Source organism: Pan paniscus, chromosome 14 (genome assembly GCF_029289425.2).
Source record: "Pan paniscus chromosome 14, NHGRI_mPanPan1-v2.0_pri, whole genome shotgun sequence".
Lineage (NCBI taxonomy): Eukaryota > Metazoa > Chordata > Mammalia > Primates > Hominidae > Pan > Pan paniscus.
In genome coordinates, this window is record NC_073263.2 from 62,486,398 (window position 1) to 62,507,644 (window position 21,247).

Below are 21,247 nucleotides of genomic sequence, written 5' to 3' on the forward strand. Positions count from 1 at the left end.
GTATCCAGTTATCTCAGTACCATGTATTACAGAGGCTGTCCTTTCCTTAATTTGTGTTCTTATCACAAATCAAAAATCAGTTGAATGTAAGTGCATGGACTTATTTCTGGGTTCTCTATTCTGTTCCATTGGTCTATGTGTCTATTTTTATGACAGTATTGTGCTATTTTGGTTACCGTATCTTTGTAGTTTATTTTGAAGTCAGGTAATATGTTGGCTCTTTGGGATCTTTTTTGTTTCTTACGCATTTAGAATTATTTTTTCTATTTCTGTGAAGAAAGTCACTGGTATTTTAATAGGGGTTACAATTAACCTGTAGATTGCTTTTGGTAGTAGGAACGTTTTAAGAATGTTAATTCCTCCAGCTCATGAACACTGGATATCTTTCCATTTTTGTGTGTGTCTTCAATTTCTTTCACTAACATTTTATAGTTTTCATTGTAGATATCTTTTATTTCCTTGCTTAAATTTATTCCTAGGTCTCTTCATTTTTGTAGCTATTGTAAATGGGGTTCATTTCTTGATTTCTTTTTTAGATTGTTCACTATTGGTGTAAAGAAACACTACTAATTTTTGTATGTTGATTTTGTACCCTACACCTTTATTGAATTTGTTTATTAGTTCTAACAATTCTTTTGGTAGAGTCTTTAGAGTTTTCTAGCTATAAGATCATATTTTCTGCAAAGAGGGATAATTTGACTTCTCCTCTTCCTATTTGGATGTACTTTATTTCTTTCTCTTGTTTAATTGCTCTGGCAAAGACTTCTAGTACCATGTTGAATAGAAGTGGTAAGAGTGGAAATCCTTGTCTCATTCCAGTTCTTAGAGAAAAGCTTTCAACTGCCATTCAATATGATGTTAGCTGTGGGTTTATCATATATGACCTTTACTGTGTTGATGTATGTTTCTTCTATACCTAGTTTGTTGAGAGTTGTTATCATGAAGCCATGTTGAAATTTATCAAATGTTTTTTCTGTGCCTATTGACGTGATCCTGTTTTTTGGCCCTTGATCCTGTTAAGGTGATATATCACATTTCTTGATTTGATAATGTTGAAACATCTTTTCATCTCTGGTATGAATTCCACTTGAATATGGTAAACAATCTTTTTAATTTGTTGTTAACTTTGATTTGTTAGTATTTTGTTGAGTAATTTTGCATTGATGTTTATCATGAAGATTGGCCTATAATCTCTTTTTTGTTGGTGTTGTGTAACTGTCTCATTTTGGTATCAGGGTAATGCTAAATTTCCTGCATTCAGACTATACATACTATGCATATATAAATGCAGACTATGGTCTACAGATACAAGGAAATATAAGATAAAAGATATGTAGATTCAGAAATCATTTAATTAACATATATAAAACTGAAACACAGTTGGTTCTAGAGGCCGCCAAGGGCAAGAGAATGTGAAATCATTGAAAATGAATAGGTCTGTGATTACATGCATCTCCAAAACTCGTTCAAATGTTCAAAGAGTCTTCATGTAAGTCTCCATGTTAATTTTTTTCCTTTTGCATTTATTTAACATTTAAGATATATTAGATGTGTAAGTTATGAATGACTTGTATAATTAACTTGGGATTTGTTTTATACATTTCTCACAGTTGAATATTTTCTTGAATTCTCTTGCCAAAATGATTTTTTGTTTAGGTTGCAGGTGTGCTGTTTTGCTTGCTCAACGGATTTCTTTATCTCTTCTGCTCAAGCTGAAAATCAGTACCAACAGAAATCATTGAACATTTTCAACATTTTAAAATTAAGCTAGAAACCAGGGAAGTACTTATTGAATAACAGTGACTAATGGGATTAGATATCTAATTCACCAACAATAGGTACTTAATTCCCACACTGGCAGGAATAATAAACATGTGATTGGATGTCACAAACTTTGTGAAATTTTCAAAATTAAAATATAGCAAAATGCATAATTAGTTAAACATTTAAAAGCTTTTTTAGAAAAATAAACGAGCAAAAATACAAGACTTTCCTAAAGGAGGAATAATGAAAGGGGATTTATTTTATTTTATTTTATTATTTTTCTGAGATGGAGTTTCATTCTTGTTGCCCAGGCTGGAGTCCAATGGTGCAATCTTGGCTCACTGCAACCTCTGTCTTCCAGGTTCAAGTGATTCTCTCACTGCAGCCTCCCAAGTAGCTGGGATTACAGGCACCCGCCACCATGGCCAGCTAATTTTTGTATTTTTTGTAGAGAAAGGGTTTCACCATGTTGGCCAGGCTGGTCTTGAACTCCTGACCTCAGGTGATCTGCCCACCTCGGCCTCCCAAAGTGCTGGGATTACAGGCATAAGCCATCATGCCTGGCCAAGGATTTATTTTATTTTGTATTAACATAAACTTTTTTTAAAGATAAAACAAATACAGTACTTCAATGTTGGCCTGAGACCGAATAGATTAATAGAACATAATACAAAATTTATATACAGGTTCCACAGGTAAATACTAATGAAAAGTAATATTCTGAAAGGTAAATTTTAATCATATAGGGTCCATTTTCATATGTTAATTAGACATTTTATTTTTTTCTGTGCATTGCTTATATTTCATTAGATTGTTTTTAATCTAACTCATCTCCTTTTTTCCTTCCCTCTCCCACTTTATCTACCTCTCTGTCTTCTCCTCTCTCTCATTCTCTTTCCCTCTCTCTTCAACATGTTTAGAAATGTTATTTGAAAGGAATGATTCAAGTAAGATGAAGAGTGAAAATAATTTATAGTGTATGCTTCCTGTGTTTTAGACTTTGAACAAAAATAGGACATAGTTAAGCTGTATGAACTTAATATAGAGCTTTGGTTACTGAGACATATAAAAATCTACATTTTATCACTTCTGTAAAAATCATCGTCAATAGAGTGACTTTCTGAAAAACAGGATTGCTCTTTTAAGTATTATATATAGCATTTGATCATCTGAATAGACACTGAAAAAATGAATTTGATAAAATCCAACATCTATTCCTGATGAAAAACTCTAAGCCAATTAAGAGTAGAAGGGTGTTTCTAATGTGATAAAGGGCATCTACAAAAGACCTACAGCTGACATCATACCTAATGATGAAAGACTGAATACTTTTCCCATAAGATCAGGAATAAAATAAGGATATCCATTTATATCACTTGTATTCAACATTACAGTGGAGTTTCTAGGCAGTGAATAGGCAAGAAAAAGAAAAGCGTTCACCTTGAAAAGGAAGAAATTATATGGTCTTTATTTACTGATGACATGATCACATGTATCAAAAAAAACCTAATGAAATTTACAAAAAAAGCTGCTAGAACTAATACGTAATTTTAGCAAGATTTTAGAGTACAAGATCAATGTAGAAAAGTTAATTATATTTCTATATACTACTAATGAACAATTGGAAATTATAATTAAATAAATAATATGTTTTCCCACAACATCAAAGTTACAAAATACTTTGAGATAAATCTGACAGAAGATGTGCAAGACATGTACATGGAAAGCTATAAAACATTGCTATGAGAAAACACAGTAGATCTAAATTAATATAGCAACATCCATTGTGGTTGACTGGGGAAGGAGAGTGTTGCAGGGAGGGCCATCAGTAATCTTCTGGGGGTGATTGACCTGTTCATTATTTGATTGTGAGGACAGTTTCATGGGTTTTATATATATGTCTAAACATCAAATTATATATTTAAATATATGTAGTTTATCATGTGACAGTTATACTTTAATAACATTTTTATTAGTAGTATATTTTTAAAATTTCAACCAGATTTCATCATTGAAAGACTTGCCTTTAAGCACTAGAACCCAGACTTCAAAACGCTGTTAATATCCACTCTTCACTACCAACTTCTGAGACATTACTGAGACTCTTTTGAAGCAGTATTTTCTTTTGGTGTTGTGAGTGGTAGACTCGGGCATGATCGACATCTTATTCTGGTGACCATTTTGAAAATTAATCTTTTATCTATTATGTAAGTTGCAAATATTTTCTCCTAGAGCAGGGGTTGGCAAGTTATTTGAGAGTTTGCTGGCCATATGGAGTCTGTCACAATAGTCCAGCCTTCCCCAGAGTATAAAAGCAACCACAGACAATATGTAAATGATTGAGTATGAGTGTGCACCAGTAAAATTTTATTCACAAAAACTAGCAGGCAGTCCATGGGCCACCATTTTCAACCTGATCGAGAATATTACTTGTCTTTTAACTTTATTAATGGTCCATTTTATTATACAGTTGTTTAAAATATGTAGTAGAATCCGTCCAATTTTTTGGTTATTCGTAGGCTTCATATCTTTCCTTCTATAACGTTATACAGATATTTTTCTATAAGTTTTCCAGTATTTTGTATAATTTTACATTGGAAATTTTGATTCAGCTATAATTTACATGAGTGCATGATGTGAGGTAAAGCTCTGATTTAATTTTTCCATATGGATTTCCAAATGCTCCAACACTGTTTATTAAAAACTCCATTTTTTCATATTGACTTGAAATTTCACCTTTGTTGTATACTATATTTGTTACAGTAGGTAGCTAGTCAGGTATAAGCAGGGCAGCAGAGAGCTCCTTCCCCCCACCCACACACCAGGAGAGTCCAGCAACCATCAAGTCATGGTCAGGTGGTTGTTAACTGTCTCTAAAGTAACTGGTCACAGCCTGTGCTAGGAAAAGGCAGTCTCCTAATAAACACATAGGAAAAAACTGAAACTGGTGATCTGCAGCTCCCCGGTAAGATCTCAGGAGTTGGGAGAAGTGATGCAAGACCCCAGAAGTATGCCACTGTGTGAAACCCCAAGTCAAAAGGTCACACTGTGTACTTGATCTCTGAAGTCGCCTGCTTGGCCCTCTTCCAAGTGTATTTTTATTTTTCTTCCTTTCATTACTGCTCTAAAGCTTTTTAATAAACTTGCTCTAAAAGTTCCCTCAGTCTCCTTCTGCCTTATGCTCCTCAGTTGATTTTTTTCCTCTGAGGACACAAGAATTGAGGTTGCCGCAGACCTGTTTGGATTTGCAACCGCTAACATATTCTCCTATATACATGATTTATTCTGGAATCTCTATTTTATTTCATTTATCTATTTATTCATTCTGAGCTAACACAATGCTCCTTTATTTACTGGACTTTTATGATACTTTTTTTTCTAGGCAGAAAGGACTCAATCTGTATTACTATTTTCTCTTTTCTTGAAAGTACTATTTTTCATTATTTGTGGGTTTTTATTGCTGTTGTGAATTTTTTTCTCATTACATACGTTGATTTTTGTGTGTATAGAAAACTATTACATGTTTTCTGTCATTTTTGTGTCTTGCTAATATTCTAACAGTTGTAATAGTTTTTCAGATGATTGTCTTGGATTTCATAGCAAAACATTCATAACACATGCAAACAGTGAAATATTTGATTCTTTATTTCCAATGTTTATTTCTCACTTTTTTCCTTATCTTCTTGCCATGGCTAGGAGGGACAATAGAATGTTGGACAGTAGTAGATGACAGGCATTTTTTTTTCTTGTTGGTGTTTAAAATGTGCTTTTAGTAATTTGAAATACAGAAGCCAACATCAGTTTTCTGTTTCAAAAATATTCTGTTCATTCTGGTACATGTATATGTAAACATGTATATTATATATATAGTTATTTTGATGAGAATTATAATCCTTAAAATATTGTATACTTCCATTCAGGAATAATGCAACCTTATCTGTTATTTTTCTTATATTACTAAGTAAAGTTTTCTTTCATATTTCTTATTAAAGTTATTTTATATTTCTTATTAAAAGTATTGCAAATAATTTTATATGTGAAGTCATTTTGACATTATTATTACTTTGTGATTAATTCAATGAGCTATTTGAGGTTTATGGAAGAGCTGATTTCTATATACTCTTTCAAAATCTAAACATAGAAAACACTTATAAGTTTAATTGATTATTCAATCATTTTGGGGGTTGATAATCATTTTTAGGTTGATAATAGTATCATTTACAGATAATGAAAGTTTTGTCTTCTTTTCAGATAGTTATATCTTCTATTATACCTCCCTCTTTTTATTTATTGCTTTGGCTAGAAAAATTTTAAAAAGAGTGTTACTGCTTGGCAATCTTGCCTTATTCCATTTATTATAATTTCTTTAACATTTCTTTGTAAAGACTACTGTTGGATTTTGGCCAGATATATGTCATAATCATTGTAAGGAAACTTCCTTCTCTATTTTATTAAGAATTTAAAATCAGGGCTGATATTAAACTTTCACGATTTATTTATTTATTAACATTTATTAAGATAATTGTGTGTTTTTGGAAATTTTAACCTATTGATAACATATATTTTCTGAATTGATTTCCTAATTTTGAGGCATCTCTCTATCTTTTCAAACCACATATTTGTTCTGGTATGTTATCTATTTAATAAAATGTCAGATTTGATTTGCATGATATTTTATTTGGCACTTGTATCTGTATTTACTAATGAAATTGCTTCAGTTTTTTTTTTTTTTTCTTGTACAGTATTTGCCAAGTTTGGATATCAAAGCCATGTTAGCTTTATAACATCATTTGGGAAGTTTTCCATTTTTTATTATTGAGCGAAATAACTTTTGTACATTCTGAGATTCTGCCTCTGGGTGACATGTATATATCAAAGACAGTCTTTATTTTTTTGTTACCCCTGAGGCTAAAGGTGAATTATTTAGACAATGGAATACAAGTCGATTTGACTTCGAGAATTCTCAAAGGGTTAACATTTTACCTAGAATTTTGTTTTCTATTTTTTTCTACTATAATTTTTGGCCATGAGAAACAACTGCCATATTTCTTAAAAATTTTAGTGTTTAAAAGTCAGGTGAAATGTTGAATATTTGTTGAAATATTTTTCTACCACTAGTCTATTGGAATCCATAGTTGAAATGAAATGCTTACACAGGTGTTGGTTGAGTTTGGCTTTGTCATTTTACCTAAACCACTTTAAAATGTTGCTATTTTGACTCAGTTTAGACATAAAACGTCTTATATTCTGTTTGAGATTGGTATTACCTATTTTGTTGGAAGGTCTGAATGTACCCATACATATTATATATGTGTTAATCTTTTGATCTATGGGGTTAAGTTGTGTTTTGGGATGTACAAAAACAAAAACACAAAATTTAAAAAGCCATAAAACTTCTATTTCAGAACTCCAAATCTGTTAGTCTCATCTCACAGGAAAAAAATCAAGCTGTTAACTGTGAGATAAGATTGTTCTGAGATGTGAGAAATAAATTAATAAAATTAAAATTATAATATACATATATAAAATAAAGAAATATTACATGAACACAATGCAAACGAATCTATATCAATTTTCCCTGTCATAAATTTCTACACATAAAAGAAATAATAACTACTTCCTTATTGAAGGACAAACTTTGAATATCTTCATACTTTTAAAACAAACTTTATTTATGATCTTACAGGTTCACGTATCAGTATTTGCAAAATAAATAAAATATTGCTTGAAATGAAAAATGGCTTCAAAGGTAAGTATCTTAGTATATTTCTGTAGCTTATTTTACTTTGTTGTGGTTCCTGAAAAGAAAGCAGCAGGAATTGACCCAGGTCTTCGATTTTTAGATCTGAATGTTATCACAGAGTTTCTGGCTTCCAATAGTTACTGTTGGGTTGTGCTGCTCAATGAAAAATTGCAGAATAAAATAGCTTTCTCCTGAAGTAGCTGAGAGTTCCGTTTTGGTGCCAATTCCCAGTCCTTATCTCCAATGTTTGCCAAAGTATAAATAGCTCCAAAACATCAGCATTGGTTGCTAAACACTTTGCTATGCAATAACTATCATCACTTCACAATAACAATTGACAAATGATTCATTACGGTCAGATAAAAGGTTTTTAAATCACTTCTTAACAACATTTATTAAGGATCTTGAAGGTAATCAGTGGAGATATATTTTTTCTAGTGTATTTATTCTTCATCTGCAGTCTTTAGGGATGTGCCAATTATAATTTATCTACTATCTGTTGTGAAACCTGGATAACAAGATAATATAAGTAATTAACAAGGTTTGTACACTACAGAAAGATATTATATTTCCTGACATGTTTAAACTAACAGAGTGAAATTGTGTTGATAATATTTTATTTCTGTTTCATCCCTGAGGACAATAAGTATTTTTTTCTCAGTCCTATTTAGATAAGGATAAAGTTTACAGGTATATTATACCAGGCATTTAGATACAAAAATACTACAAGTCAAATGGATCTTAGTTTGGGCTAGTTCTCTAAAAATCAGTAGTTTAGGCAACAGGCAGAGGCTGGAACAGTTTGGAGAGCTCAGAGGAAGACTGGAAAATGTGGGAAAGTTTGGAACTTGCTAGAGATTTGTTGAATGGCTTTGGCCAAAATGCTGATAGTGATACGGACAATAAAGTCCAGGCTGAGTTGGTCTCAGATGGAGATGAGGAACTTGTTGGGAACTGGTGTAAAGGTCACTCTTGCTATGCAAAAAGATTGGTAGCATTTTGCCCCTGCCCTAGAGATTTGTGGAACTTTGAATGTGAGAGAGATTATTTAGGTATTTGGCATAAGAAATTTCTAAGTGGCAAAGTGTCCAAGAGGAAGCAGAGCATAAAAATTTGAAAAATTTGCAGCCTGATTATGGAGTAGAAAAGAAAAACCCATTTTCTGAGGAGAAATACAAGCCAGCTGCAGAAATTTGCATAAGTAACGAGGAGCCAAATGTGAATCTCCAAGACAATGGGGAAAATGCCTCCAGGTCATGTAAGAGACATTCGTGGGAGCCCTTCGCATCCCAAGCCCAAAGGCCTAGGAAGGAAAAATGGTTTCCTGGGCCAGATCTGAGGCACCCCCTGCTGTGTGCAGCCTGGGGACTTGGTGCCCTGTGTCCTAGCTGCTCTAGCTGTGGCTAAAACCAGGCCAAGGTACAGCTTGGGCCATAGTTTCTAAGGGTACGAGTCCCAAGCTTTGGCAGTTTCCATGTGGTTGAGCCTGCAGGTGCACAGATGTCAAGAATTGAGGCTCGGAAACCTCTGCCTAGATTTCAAAGGATGTATGGAAACACCTGTATGACTAGGCAGAAGTTTGCTTTAGGGGTGGGGCCCTCATGGAGAACCTGTGCTAGGACAGTGCAGAAGGGAAATGTGGGGTTGAAGCCCTCACACAGAGTCCCTACTGGGCACTGACTAGTGGAGCTGTGAGAAGAGGGCCACCATCCTCCAGACACCAGAATGGTAGAGCCACAGACAGCTTGCACCACACACCTGGAAAAGCTACAGGTATTCAACACCAGACCATGAAAGCAGCTGGGAGAGGGGCTGTACCCTGCAAAGCCACAGGGGCAGAGCTGCCCAAGGTTGTGGGAGCCTACCCCTTGCATCACTGTGACCTGAATGTGAGACATGGAATCAAAGGAGATCATTTTGGAGCTTTAAGTTTTGACTGCCCTGTTGGATTTTGGACTTGCATGGGGCCTGTAACCCCTTTATTTTGGCCAATTTCTCTCCAAATTTTTGGAAAAGCATGATTACATGTTGAAATGTGAGGACGTGAGATTTGGGACGGACCAGGGATGGAATGATATGGCTGTGTTCCCACCTGAATCTCATCTTGAATTGTAGTTCCCATAATCCCCACATGTCCTGGGAGGGACCCAGTGAGAGGTAATTGAATCATGGGGGTGGTTACCCCCACCCTTCCTTCTGTTCTCATGATAGTGAGTGAGTTCTCACAAGATCTGATGGTTTCATAAGGGGTTTTCCCCCTTTTACTTGGCACTTCTTTCTTGCCTGCCACCATATGAGACATTCCTTTGCTCTTCCTTCATCTTCTGCCATGATTGTGAGGCCTCCCCAGCCATGTGGAACTGTGAGTTCATTAAACCTTTTTCCTTTACGAATTACCCAGTCTTGGGTAAGTCTTTATTAGCAGTGTAAAAGCTGACTAATACAACTCTCTCTCTCTCTCTCTCTCTCTCTATATATATATATATAATATATACATATATATATATGTATATATTTTACTTAAATTACACAAGTATCCCTCCATTCAGATTTCACATGAGTTTGCAAGGTCAATATTTTAACCTCAGTAACTTTGCATCTTATTGACTATTTTAAAGTTAATATGGCTGCCTTTTACTTTCAGGGCAGAGAAAATTAGTGATAGTTAGGCTTACTGGTAATATATCATTTGAATGAATTCAATGTATGCTTTCAAAAAAAAAAGTCACCCTGCAAACAATTTCTCTATAAATAGAATTAATTAATGCTGTTTTCTAGATTTTCAAAAGCTTTATATTAAAAGCTGACTCAATCCTCAATTGCCATTGGGTTGTGAACTTGATGCAGGTGGCTTCTTTATAACTTGACAAAAGTCTAGAGAGATTTAGCTGAGTTTTACAAATTCATACTGCATGAATTTCTGTTGATTTATTACCTTATTTGACAGAGATGAAACATGTGAACAAACATCCTAGTTTTCTTGTTTTGAACATAAAAAAGAAACAGTCTCTCAGGTGACAATGAGGCATTAATTTATATGTTTGGTAAGCCCAAACCCACTTTTAAAAAATTTGTCCATAATATAAGGAGTCATTCCTTGCTTGATTTAATTAATATTAACAATATGTTAATAGAATAAACTGTCAAAAATTCACTACGATTAATTTCTTTTTACCAACATTTTTTTCTTCCAAAGGTAAATTGGTATATACACACACATATATCTGTACCCATGCATGCAAACACACACATACCTAAGCTTGTTATATTATTATTTTCATATTACTATTGTAAGTTAATGATCTTATATTTCAGTTAATTGCTATACTTGGTAATGCCTCTGTTCTAGAACTTTGAAAAATAATCAACATTTGAATAGAACGAAAATCTTGAAATCTCAGCATAGTAAGACATGCTGAGGTAGAGAATAAAATGCAGATCACTCAAAAGAATTTGGTAATGTCAGTATTTTCATTCTTTTGTAGTCATTACTTGGGGCAGAGATGATAATAGCAACTGACCAAGAGAGCCTTGTTGTTTCTCTCAGCTGCATCAAACTTTAGACAGGCCCCTGGCCTTTTCTTAGAGCATTTACCCTAGAAAAATGTGTAGTTACAAATTCTTTCTCTATCTCTTTGAGATACAGTTGAGCCTTGAACAATGCAGGAGATAGAAGTGCTGACCCTTGTGCAGTAAAAAAAATCTATATATAACATTTGACTACCTCGAAACTTAACTACTGATAGCCTACATTAACCAGAAGGCTTACTGATAACATAAATAGTCAATTAACACATATTTTATATGATACATGTATTATATACTGTGTTTTTACAATGAGGCTAGCTAGAGAAAAGAAATGTTATTAAAAAATCATAAGGAAGAGAAAATCCATCTACAGTATTGTGCTGTATTTATCAACACTGTAAATTTACGTCATCTGTTTACGAAATAAATTGTCCATCTGAAATCATGGGCAACTGCTGCTGCAGATCTCAATCTATGGTACATATTAAGCAGTTCAACTTTTTATTGTAATGCCGCGGCTTTTCTCTGCTTCTTGGGAGCACTTCCAACGTCATTAGCGGCACTTTGTTGGCTCCCATGGTATTATTTATGGCTTACAGTATTACACTTAGCATGATGAAAAGATGCAAGAACCAAGAGATATTACTCTTTGTGGTACACAATTTACTGGAGAGTTGAACTGCTTACATGGAGATGATAAGTGTCACACAGGATTTTAAGCAGATACAACACTTCAGCTTACTGCAATAGCAACAGGAGGTGGCTATGAAATTATTGCAGTGGTACAGTATGCATTCAGTTAATTTTATGCATTTGTGATTCAACACTGCACCTTTACATTTGCTTATATTTCTCCCCACTGTGAATGGCACCAAGTACAACCTGTGTGTGTAAGTAAGTTTTGATAAATTTTAACTTATTATAAGGGATTTATGTATATTTTATGGTATTAAATAATAAAAAAGACTAGTATCTATGTATATTTTATGTAGTTATGACAAATCTGTTTTTGATATTTCTAGGCTACATGGTTAATCCGTGAGTTTCAAATTGTTGCAAATCTCCAAAAATATTTGATATATTTATTGAAAAAAAAATCTGTGTATAAGTGGACCCATGCAGTTTTGAACCTGTGTTGTTCAAGGGTCAGCTGCATATGTACATTTTTAAAAAGCCTCTTGCTAGTTTTCCAACCCAGGAATGTCTTTCTCAAGGACCTGGGAGCCATGTCTTTGAAATGTAATCATTAAGGAAGAAAGCACTCCTCTTACCTCCAGGGCTCTGTTCATTTGGGGTCAATTAGCAAACACAGATGGCCTAATCACAGAGAAAAACATTTGTAAACTCAGGAAAAGCTTCGTGTGCTCAACAGATCCCATTGATCAACCTCCACACTAAAGTCTTTCTTCCAGTACTTTTTTACTAGCTGCTGGACTAGCACTTAAAAACCCTTCCACTTTTTGTTTGTTATCAGAGTTAACCACAGCCTGACTTCTGGCTTCTCTCCTCTATTGCAGTAGCTTGAAATAAAGTCTTCTTTATCAATTTAACTTTGTCCAGTAAAGTTTTGCTTTGAGTCAACCAACGGGCAGGAGAGAGGATTTTGTGGATGAAAATAATTCTTCACATTCTACTTTTGGTGTTGTTACCAACCACAGGTTCTTAGGTTCCCATGCAATATAAACTGAGAGGAGGCCAGGCAAACTTTTCCCAGCTAGGATTTATTAAGACTTATGCCTGGACAGATTGGGCAAAATGGAGACAGCCCAGAGGATGCGTTCTGCAGCTGGTTCCCTGAGCAAAGGTTCTTGTTGTGTTTTGAGGAGGGTGACATGAAAAACTCATGAGTTAAGAAGAATCATTACATGTGTGAGGTGGAGTGCTGATGCACAGGCATAGTAAGCGATCATGCAAAAACATACATCCCGTAATCAGAAAATGGCAGATACCCCTTTCCTGGGCATGGATTTTCATATTGAAATGAGGCAAAGTGTAAAGATTGGTCATCCTCCTGGTCTTGTGTGCATGCAGGTGATAGAATTAACTCCCTTGAGTCAGATTTAAAGTGTGATGCCTCTTATTTTAGTTTCTTCAAGGCCCTGAAATCTGCAGGTATGGCATCCTTCCTATTTCTACTCTGTCCCATCTCTACTCTATCTCAGTGTCACATTGGGATGGGAGTAGGCAAAGGAAAGGAATTCATTGTGTTTTTCTGAGGCATTTTCTATAGGTAGGGCAAATCTTAAGTAAAGTTACAAAGAAAAACATTTCCTTTGTTCCCTTCCATCTCTCTTCTATAGTTCTACTCTTCTCATGTATTTACTCCAGAAGGAAGGAGGTAAGAAATCAAGGAAGGCTTTCTGAAAGTAGTGATATTTGATTGTAATAACAGTGAGAGAGCTAGCTATCTCAGATGGGTAGCAGCTGGTGGGTAAGAAACAGCTAATGTAAGGCAGATGGGTGAAAGAATAATGATAACAACAATAACAAATAGTTACAACATTTATTTAATGTCAATGATGTGCCAGCCTCTGTTCTAAATTCCTAGTGTTTATTAATACATTTAAACATCATAGCAACTCTATGACACAGATACTATAATTATCACCATTTTAGACACAGAGAAATTAAGGCACAAAAAGGTTGACAAATTCACTTGAGTTCTCAAAGTCAGTGAATGACAGAGCTGGGATCCAAATCCAGGCAACATTTTCCCGGCATCCATGCTTTTAACCTCAAAATAGCACTGTCAGTGAATATTTGTCATCTCTCTGGGGATATATATATGTATAACTGAGTAATGGCTTCTCTTAGTGGGATTTTGACCATGAGTTCAAGCTGAAAAGCAAAATTGTTTGTTTTTGACAGGAGTGGGGTGGTTTGGAGCACTCTTCCAAAAACACCTCTCAAATTATAGAATGCTGTTACTACCTGTTACTTTTGAAAGTAAGACCATTGCTGATGACAGAGTTTATAATAAAATATATTACATTTATATAGAGTTTTATAGGCCACAAAAATGCTCTCATCTATGCATTTTCTTAAGATTTTATCAATGGCTATATAGTAAGGTTAAGAACATTACCATGACTTTTGAATAAGTTGTGTAACTTTCCAAAGATACACAGCTAATTAGGAAGCTAGTCCAGATTTAAACATAGTTTATCTGATGCCTTAATTCTTAAACTTTTCACTAATTTCAACAGAGACTGAATACAAGTTTGATTTGAAAACTGAGATGTGAAAGTTAGAAGAAAATGGTTAAAGCTACACAAATCTGTATACCTAACACCTTGAAAACAAAATACTATTACTCAACAGTATAAGAAGTAATAGTGTAACAATATTATACAGCTGTACAAAATTTCCAAACCAGAACTAATGAAGGCTTTGGTCTGTTTATTGTCAGGGACAGATGACAGATGTTGAGAGAATGATACAATCCAGAGTTCAGTCTTTGTGTTCACCAGCAAAGGTGCCAAGAAAGCCTTTTGGGTTTTGAAGCCATCATCTGCCCCACCATTAACAGCCATTCCAAATAAAATATAAGTAAAGAATATTCTTGCTGAAAAATTGCAGCTTCCAGATATATCTCCAGACTGCCTTCCAACCAGAATAGCCATCTCTAAGACATTTCCAGTAGAAGAATTCTGGAACTTTCACTGGGGTGTGTGTGTATCTAAAGGAAAAGTGTCTATATATATCTATTTCTAGCTGTATACTTTCTTATAGCACAGTGGTTATCAATCTAGGCTGTACCTGAATTAACAAGAGACCTTATAAGATTCCCAGTCCAAGCTCCAAGCCAGTTCTATCAGAATCTGTAGGGGCGGCTACCAGGCATCCCATGATTATGAGAAGCACCTAACACTGAGAAAACACTCCTATCAAGTAAACGTACCCAGTCATCCTCCACCCTTTCCCCTTTAAGAATTTACCTGGGAGAGTATGAGAGGGCTAGAAGAGAATCCAATTTCCTTCTCAATAGGATCTAGCCTTCTAATAAATAGTAGTAAAGACCCTTGCATTTATTCTTCTCGGTGACTGTTGGAAATCTATTCTCTCTCCTCTAGAAAACTCTTCAGTGACAACTCTGTGTGTATGTGTGTGTGTGTATACATATATATATGTATATATGTATGTGTGTATATATATATATATCTGTGAAATGAGACAGGCACAGAGTTAAACACTGCATCTTCTCACTCATGTGGAAGCTAAAAAAGGCTGATCTCATGAAAATAAAAAGTAGAACAGAGAATATTAGAGGTTGAAAAGGGCAGGGGAAGAGAGGCATAGGAAGAGATTTGTTAAAGAATGCAAAACTATAGCTTGGTAAGAGGAATAAGCTGTAGGGTTACATACCAGTTCAGGATGACTGTGGTCAAGACTATTATTTAATGTAGTTTCAAATAGCTAGAAGGAAGACATTGAATACTCCCAACACTAAGAAATGATAAATTCTTGACATGATGGATATGCTGATTACCCTGATCAGATCACCATACATTGAATATATTGAAACTTCACTATGTACCCCATAAATATGTACAATTATTATTTGTTAATCAAAAGGATAAAATAAAATGAAAATAAACATATTTAGAAAGGATAGGTATTTATGCATTTAAGTCATAATTCATGTATACAAGCGTTAATGGATTCAAAGTTATCAAAGGCAAGAATAGGACTTTATGATGTTACAAATAGTGTAACTACATTGATTGATTTAAATTATAAAATAGACTATTTCTTTAAAACGTGGATTGCATATATATAAGTTTTCTACTGGCTGTTGACCACTCAGGCCATAAAATGAATGTCATTAAACTTAAAAAGATTGAAATAATACAAAATTTGTCCTCTAACTACATTGGAATAAAATAAAAAGTCAATAGCAGAAGCAAATTTGGCAAATTCAGAAATATATGGAAATTAAGCAACATATTCTTACATAACAATTTCTTGTTCAAAGAAGAAATCACCAGGGAAATTAAAAAGCACCTTGAGATAAAAGAAACAAACAAACACAATACACAAAAACTCATGGGATGCACAAAAGCAGTAATCAGAGGGAAATTTATTGCTGTAAACGTCTATGTTAAAAAAAAGAATTTCAAATCAATAATCTAACATTCCACATTAAAAAACAAACAAGAAAGACCAAGCCTAACACAGAAAAATGGAAGGAAAAAATAATAAATATTAGAGGAAACATAAATCAATACTGAATAGAAAAATAACAGAGAAAACCAACAAAATCAAAGTTGATTACCTGAAAAGACCAACAGTATTGAAAACTATTATCATTGGTCAATTTAAAGCCACAAAATAAGAGATTCAAATAACTAAAATCAGGAATAAAAGATGATATATCTACTGGCCCATCAAAAACCAAAATGTATTCTAAGGGAAAGTGATGAATAAAAAATTAAAACCCCAGTGAAATACCACCTTACATCCACTAGGATAGCTATAAGCAAAGACAGACTGTTTGTTAGAAGTAGGTGAATGGCAACAACTTCACATCACAAAGTCAGTAACCCTTGTAGAAAATGTAAAAAATACAAGGGAATGAATTCTTACAAAAAAACTTGTCCTGATGAGATATACTTTATTCCAGCTGACACTGATACTTTTTATTAATAAAATATTAATAAGCTGAAATCTTCACACATTGCAGGTGGGGATGTAAAATGGTACAGTGGTTTGGAAAACAGATTGGCAATTTCTCAAAAGGTTAAGCATAGGGTTTAATTTATGACAATGCTTCTCTTATGTATATACCAAGCTAAACTAAAACATATATCCATACAAAATTTGTATCTGAGTGTTAATAATGGCATCATTTATCATAAACAAAATATCAGAACAACTCAACTGTTCCTTGTGTTGGTCTGTTTTCACGCTGCTGATAAAGACGTACCCACTACTGTGTATTTTACAAAGAAAAAGAGGTTTAATGGACTCACAGTTCCACATGGCTGGGTAGGCCTCACAATCATGGCAAAAGGCAAAAAGCACGTCTTACATGGCGGCATGCAAGACAGAATCAGCATCAAGTGAAAGGGGAAACCCCTTATAAAAACATCAGATCTCGTGAGACTTATTCACTACCATGAGAATAGTATGGGGAAAACCACCCCTATTATTCAATTATCTCCCACTGGGTCCCTCCCACAACATGTGGGAATTATGGGAGCTACAATTCAAGATGAGATTTGGGCAGGGACACAGCCAAACCATATCATTCTGCCCTGGCCCCACCCAAATCTCATGTCCTCACATTTCAAAACCAATCATGCCTTCCCAACAGTCCCCCAAAGTGTTAACTCATTTCAGCATTAACTCAAAAGTCCATAGTCCAAAGTCTCATCTGAGACAAGGCAAGTCCATTCTATGAGCCTGTAAAATCAAAAGGAAGTTAGCTACTTCCTAGACATGATGGGGATACAGGTATTGGTTAAATACACCCATTCCAAACAGAAGAAATTGGCCAAAATGAAGGGGCTAAATGCCCCATGCAAGTCTGAAATCTTCAAGCTCCAAAATGACCTCCTTTGACTCCATGTCTCACATCCAGGTCGCACTGATGCAAGACGTGTGTTCTCACGGTCTTGGGCAGCTCTGGCCCTGTGACTTTGCAGGATACAGTCTCCCTCCGGGCTGCTTTCATGGGCTGGCATCAAGTGTCTGCATCTTTTTCAGGCACACAGTGCAGGCTGTCATTGGATATACCATTCTAGGATCTAGAGGAGGGTGGCCTTCTCACAGCTCCACTAGGCAGTGCCCAAGTCGGGACTCTGTGTGGGGGCTTCAATGCCACATTTCCCTTCTGCACTGCCCTAGCAGAAGTTCTCCATGAGAGCCTTGCCCTTGCAGTAAACTTCTACGTGGACATCCAGGTGTTTCCATACATCCTCTGAAATCTAGGCAAAAGTTTCCAAACCTCAATTCTTGACTTCTGCGTACCCACAGGATCAATAGCATGGGGAATCTGCCAAGGCTTGGGGCTTGCACCTTCTGAAGCCGTGGCCCAAGCTGTACCTTGGCCCCTTTCTGCCATGGCTAGAGGAGCTGGGACTCAGGGCACCAAGTCCCTAGGCTGCACACAGCAGTGGGGCACTGGACCCAGCCCACAAAACCATATTTTCCTCCTAGGCCTCGGGGTCTGTGATGGGAAGTGCTGCCAGAAAGTTCTCTGAAATACCCTGGAGACATTTTTCCGATTGTCTTGGTGATTACCATTTGGCTCCTCATTACTTATGCAAATTTTTGCTTGAATTTCTCCTCAGAAAACAGGTTTTTCTTTTCTATTGCATTATCAGGCTGCAAATACTCTGTTTCCCTTCTGAAACTGAAAGCTTTTAACAGCATCCAGGTCATCTCTTGAATGCTTTGCTGCTTAGAAGTTTCTTCTGCTAGATATCCTAAATCATCTTCCTCAAGTTCAAAGTTCCACGGATATCTAGGGCAGGGGCAAAATGCTGCCAGCCTCTTTGCTAAAACAGTAAGAGTCACCTTTACTCCAGTTCCCAACAAGTTCCTTATCTCCATCTGAGACCACCTCAGCCTGGATTTCATTGTCCATTTCACTATCAGCATTTTGGTCAAAGCCACTCAACAAGTCTCTAGGAAGTTCAAAACTTTTCCAAATTTTCCTGTCTTCTTCTGAACCCTCCAAACTGTTCCAACTTCTGCCTTTTATCCAGTTCCAAAGTCACTTCCACATTTTCAGGTATCTTTTCAGCAATGCCCCACTCTATTGATACCAATTTACTGTATTAGTCCATTTTCATGCTGTTGATAAAGACATACCTGAGACTGGATAATTTAAAAAGAAAAAGAGATTTAATGGACTCACTGTTCCACAGGGTTGAGGAGGCCTCAAAATCATGGTAGAAGGTGAAAAGCATATCTTACATGGTGGCACATAAGAGAGAATCAGAACCAAGCAAAAGAGGAAACCCCTTATACAAACATCAGATTGAATGGGACTTATTCACTACTGTGAGAACAGTATGGGGGAAACTGCCCCATGATTCAATTATCTCCCATCGGGTCCCTCCCACAACATGTGGGAATTATGGGAGCTACAATTCAAGATGAGATTAGGGTGGGGTTAAAGCCAAACCATATCATCTATCAACTGATGAATGGATAAACAAATTGTGCTATATTCACACAAAGAATATTATTCAGCAATTAAAGGAATTAATTATTGAAGTATGATACAAAATGAATGAACCCTGAAAACATTACACTAAGTGAAAGAAGCCAATTATGAAAAACCATACATTATAGGCCGGGCGCGGTGGCTCACGCCTGTAATCCCAGCACTTTGGGAGGCCGAGGCGGGCGGATCACGAGGTCAGGAGATCGAGACCATCCTGGCTAACACTGTGAAACCCCGTCTCTACTAAAAATACAAAAAATTAGCCGGGCGTGGTAGCGGGCGCCTGTAGTCCCAGCTACTCGGGAGGCTGAGGCAGGAGAATGGCGTGAACCCGGGAGGCGGAGCTTGCAGTGAGCTGAGATCGCGCCACTGCACTCCAGCCTGGGCGACAGAGCGAGACTCCGTCTCAAAAAAAAAAAAAAAAAAAAAAAAGAAAAACCATACATTATATGATTCCATTTATATGAAATGTTCAGAGCAGGCAAATTCATAGACAGAAAATAGATAATGGTGCCTAGGGCTGGAGAGAGTATTAGGACTGTCTGTAATTGGTGCATGGTTTTTGTAGGAGTGATTGATCTGTTTTAACTTAGATTGTGGGGTGGTTGCGTAATTCTGTTAATATACTAAAATCATTTAATAGTATACTTTAAATGGGTGAATTTTATGGTACATGAATTATATCTCAGTAAGTATGCTAAAATGTCCCTACTTTATACACTCCTCAATATTTAAGTTTTCATTTCTCTTAATCCCAAGACAATGTTATTTTTAAAATAATTTTTTAAAAATGATTTTACTATGGGCAAAACTTAAAGGTAGTATTCTTGCATACTCATCTTGCGAAGTGTAACTACTTTGGATTATATATTTTTCTCTAAACATCTTTATGTCTGAGGATTTTTTTTTTTTACTTTTTGCTAGTTCAGTAGGAGGAATTTGGCAATGTAAATATATCATGGGTGAGAGTTATGGAAATGACTATTTTGAAACACAGTAAAAAATGTATACTTTCGCATGATGCTATTCAGACCCAAAATCATTTTCATGCATAAATGTCTTCCTGATAGCTGCCATAAATAGCTTTTTAAAAAATTTTCAAACCAGGATATTTAAATCAAATAATCTGTATACATTTGTTTAAAACATGATTTTTGTTTTAGGTATTTATTTAAAACATTTATTTAAAAACGTGATATTTGACAATATATAATGAAAGCTCTATTTATATGCCATAAATTAATAGAATTATGTCAGCCTTGTAGTTTTATTAAAGCATGCGGATGAAAGTATTTTTTCCATTTTCTTAACCAATAATCACTTGAACAAATGAGTATAGTGAAAAAAGAATGGAGATTGACAAAAAGACGTCTAGGACGTTTTATAATGAAAGTGTCAAGTTAAAAGTTTAATTCCTCATTCACAGAAATGACTGCAAGTGAAGATGAAAATGAAAATTAATTTTGCATCTTGGGAAAATGCTTAACAATTACATGGCTAAACATAACAGTAAATTGCCAATTGAAAGAATGTGGGCCAAGGAACGGATTAGTAAAAGTATTGAAGGTTGATATAGAAATATAACTAGAAGTGTAATTTGTACATATAAAGGATGGTAAGGTTTAAGGATGGATTTCACTCAATTTTGAAAAATGTTATGAATGAAATTAGCATTTAAATTAATATTTAAAAATGTGTGTGTCAGATGCCTCAGCAGACCATCCACAATCCTCTTCAACTTTATCTCCTCTTTTTTCCTATGTTAACAGCAACAACCATGATGACAGCTTCAACCATGACAACTTCTTGCAATTGTATGGTATTTTCCACATGCCAAAAGCAGTGTAAAACTCTATAAAATGACATATGTTATTCAATCCTTACCCAAAAATCTGAGGTGAATACCGTTGCTATCCTCATTTTCAAAATGAGTAAAATAGAAGTGTTGGAAGATTAAGCGACCTGACCAAAATTACCAAGGCAGTAAATATTGGAGCTGTATTCAAATCCAGCTTTTCTGACACCAAAGTCTGCAG